Source organism: Aptenodytes forsteri, unplaced genomic scaffold, assembly GCF_000699145.1.
Source record: "Aptenodytes forsteri isolate BGI_AS27 unplaced genomic scaffold, ASM69914v1 Scaffold32, whole genome shotgun sequence".
Taxonomy (NCBI): domain Eukaryota; kingdom Metazoa; phylum Chordata; class Aves; order Sphenisciformes; family Spheniscidae; genus Aptenodytes; species Aptenodytes forsteri.
Genome location: NW_008795138.1, coordinates 7,821,266 through 7,825,509, shown reverse-complemented (window position 1 = coordinate 7,825,509; position 4,244 = coordinate 7,821,266).

Sequence of the window (4,244 nt, the reverse complement as noted above, 5' to 3'; positions counted from 1 at the left end):
TTTTTTTTTTTTTTTTTTTTAAATATAAAGAACATTCAGTCATAAGGCAGAACAAAAGCTGGCAGCAGGTGATCAGGAATCTATGAGCTAACATAGAGTTGACTGTTTACAAGTCTAAAAATAGCACATCTCTTTTTCTCTATTAGAAACATGAAATTCAGAAAGAAAGCAAGTAGGAAACAAGACTGCTGTTTATTTAGCCTCTATTCTCCATTTATGAATGCACTAATATATGCTTTGGAAGCAAAACTCATGAAGCTGTTAAGTTTAGTAATTGCCTTTTGTTCAGATTAATTGAAAGAAAGAATAGATGGCCCCCAAACCAAAAGGGAAACATATAATTACTAAAACCAAATATGTCAGTCAATTCAGTAATTAAAGCCGTGTAGATTTTTTTTTTCCTGTTGGACATTGCTGAGTAGCAATGCATGGGCGTGTTTGCGCATGATGTGAGTGAAAGTGGTAGTGAGAAATAGAACAAGACAGTCTGAACACAGCTGGGGGAAGAAGAATATGCATTGTCCTGAAAGGAACCCAGAGAGGAGGTTTTAGGTCAGCTTCTGCCTGAAAACCCCTTGAGGATGTAAGAAAGGAACTTGTCTCCTATAATTTGTTTACTCCTGTTCTCAGAGAAACAGTACTTTATTTATTTTTAGTGAATGAAAATGACTGTGTCAAATAAATACATGACCCCATCATTAAATTTTTCCCCTAATTGCAACAGTCCAAAAAGAATCCAAAGTCTGGCTATTTTCCAGGCTAAAAGTGGTAATACTTTCAAATTCTCAGGCAATTTTTATATTGGTAATTAGTTTCTAAAACTGGTATGTTGAAAGAAATTGAAGAGTTTGATTCAGTAAGGTACATAAATGCCTACCAGCTCAACTTGGAAACTTTTTGGTTCTGCCCTGTAGAAATGTAAAAAAAAAAAAATATATATACAATTTATAAGTGAAATTAGATCCATCAGAAGTGTATTCTCAGGAAGCCCACACACTCAGCTGGAAGACACCAGAAGGTAAGCAACAAAAATGTTGAGATACTGGGTTTTGTCTTTTCTTCTCCCTTTCCTTTTTCACTTCATGGAGAAGGCAGTGATTCAAAGGCAAAGACAGTTGTTTCCTAGTATTTAGTGTACAGTGTGAAGTTTTCTTCTGAGACTAGGTGCCCAAAGGTGTCTTCCAAATAATTCAGTAAGCTAGTTGATATCAAAGCTGATCAATTTTCTATACTTCAGGACCTGTTCTTTCTCTGGACACCTGTTCATGGGACAGATCAATACAATGGGATTACTGTGCAGTCACCTCTACATTTTCTGAGGCAGTGGGGAGCTGGAACGATCTAGAAAGAGGAAAAAAAAAGGTGTCAAAAGTATACAGATACTATCCACACATATTCAGCTGGATCTCTCAGAGCTTATTCCTTCTGATCCAGCAACAGTGCTACCACCTGACCTGGCAAGAGCAGAGTAACTTGTAAGTGTTTGGTCTACCCTCCTCAGGCCTCCAAGTGTGGGTTAGTTCATACTGGCCAATCAGCTCCACATAGTCCTCACTGAAAGAAAATAGCTTCTACTAGCTGTTAAATGAGGGGGAAAAATAAAATCTTTTTTTTAGAAAATATATTAATGAATGTGCTTATATGAATGTGCATTCATATAATGTACACATGTACGTAAGTATGTATTATTTTATGTGCAATATTATAAACCTTATTTCGTAATACACCAATACTTTCCAGCTTGTGTCACCTTCCATATTTCAGTTGGTAGGAAGCACAACTGGGAAATACATCAAGAAACTAAACCAGAATATATATTATTTAGTTGTGGATAGAAAGTCTAAAATACATCTGAAATTTTGATTCAAGATTTCAGGACACAACACTTTGAGATTCCCAATATTATTGTTTCAATCTGATTATTAATAGACATTTACAAAAAGTAAGCAACATGGTTTTTATTCTTTCCAGTCATTGTTTCCCATTGGTTTCAAAATAAGTTACAAATCCACAGGATCAACAGTTTTTACAGTCAATAGAGGGTGGGTTTTTTTTTTTTATCTCATTATTTTATATATTTTTGTGAAATGAAATAACAAAAAAAACCCATCATACTGTAACATGAAAAAAACTTATGTTTTGTGAGTACAAGCACATTTGGTTTTAATTTTTAATACAGTTTCACTTTAGGATTTCAAGATTCCCTTTTAAAAGATACCAAATGACTTGCTTTCAGCTTGTTTGAAAATTTGTCAAAAAAAATTTTATCAATTTCTGTAGAGATGGGATTTTGTGTATTGTCTTAATACTCCAATGCACTCAGGTACTTAACTACTTACCTAAATCACTGGAAAAAGTAGAGTGCTGATAATAAAAAGGACCTTCAGCAAGAATAGTGTAGTTTAAATGACAAGTGAGTACCATTTCAAGCTATATGTCATTTGTTTGGCTGCATCCTTCGTTAGGAAACATTGTTCAGATTGTTAGGTGGTTTATGCAAAATGAGCTGCCGGTCTCATTCCAGTTTCTAATAGAGAAGTGTGTATGATAAAAACCTAACATCCAGAGTAACATAAAGCAATCTGTGTAATCACAGCACACAAACAAATTTCCACAGGATGAAAGCACAAATTGACTTCTCACCTCCTGCAGTGTTTCCTCAGGTCATATTTTAAACTCATTTGAAGGAGGAAAGGCTGAAACAAGGACAGTCTCAGTTTTGTGTAAACTTTGTAAATGACTTTGATTATCAAGATTGTCAATCAAGTTTTTTCCATCAGATTAAATAATGCAAAATTAATAATTGGAGAAAACTAGAAATGAAAATAAAGGTTTTATTTAAACATCAGAGAAACTAATGAAAGCATGAAGCATTTTCCATTATTTTCTGTCATAATTTCTGTAGTCCATAACATTGTCAGTTTGCAACATTCTTAGCATTCTTCCAAATCCCTGTGGTTGGTCCTCCTTTTTAATTTTCCTTGCAGACTCTCCCTCAGTATAATACCTCACTTCTTTGACATCCATGAGCACAAGTCAGACAAGAAGCAGCATGTCCTAGACTGATTCTCAGCTATATGTGGTTTGCTTAACTCCGCATACTCATATGAAGATTAACTGCTGCACTTACCATGCAGGCTTTCCACAATCTTTGTCTTTTTTCTCTACCTAGATGCTAATCTTTAATAAACTTTTTGGAAACTCCTGTCTTTAAAATCTCCTCTTCTTTCAGCTTTGACTGAAATTAGATAATGGGTTCGAGAGTTATCTAGAGAGAACTGGCAGTGTGATTCTGTAAGTCATCTTTCCTTGGAAAAGGAGGCCAAAAAAATACAAAGGGGGAGCTTTTTTTTTTTTTTCCCTAGGACATTTTGGCTGGGGATTTTGCCTGAGGATGGAAGAGGAGCTGATGGAGAGCTTCTGGTTTAGGATTAAGGACAGGACAGGTAAAGGTGGCATTATAGTGGGTGTCTGCTATAGGCCACCCAACCAGGAAGAACAAGTGGATGAGGCCCTTTACAGACAGATAGGAACAGCCTCACATTTGAAATCCCTGGTCCTCATGGGGGACTTCAACCACCCTGATATCTATTAGAGGGACAACACAGTAAGGCATAAACAATCCAGGAGGTTCCTGACATGCATTGGTGATAAATTCCTCCTACAAGTTATAGAGGAGCCAACAAGAAGAGGTGCATTTCTGAACCTCATACTCACCAATGAGTGGCTCGTTGGAAATGTGAAGATCAAAGGCAGCCTTTGACCATGCAGTGACCATAAGAGAGTGGAGTTCAGGATCCTGGGGGCAGGGAAGAGGGTGAAAAGCAAGCTCATAATCCTGGACTTCAGGAGAGCAGACTTTGACCTCTTCAAAGATCTGCTTGGAAGAATCCCATGGGTTAAGGCTGTGGAGGGAAGGGGAGCCCAAGAAAGCTGGATAATATTCAAGGATCAGCTCCTCCAAGCTCAACAGACCTCCATCCCAATAAATAAGAAGTCAGGCAAAAATGCCAGAAGGCCTGTGTGGATGAACAAGGGCCTCCTGGCCAAACTTAAACACAAAAAGGAAGCATACAGAGGGTGGAAGCAAAGATGGGTAACCTGGGAGGAATACAGAAACAGAATTTGAGCATCCAGGGATAAAGTTAGGAAAGCTAAAGCACAACTGGAATTGAGTCTGGCCAGGAATGTCAAAGAAAATGAGAAGGGCTTCTACAAGTGCAGAGGCAACAAAAGGAAGACTA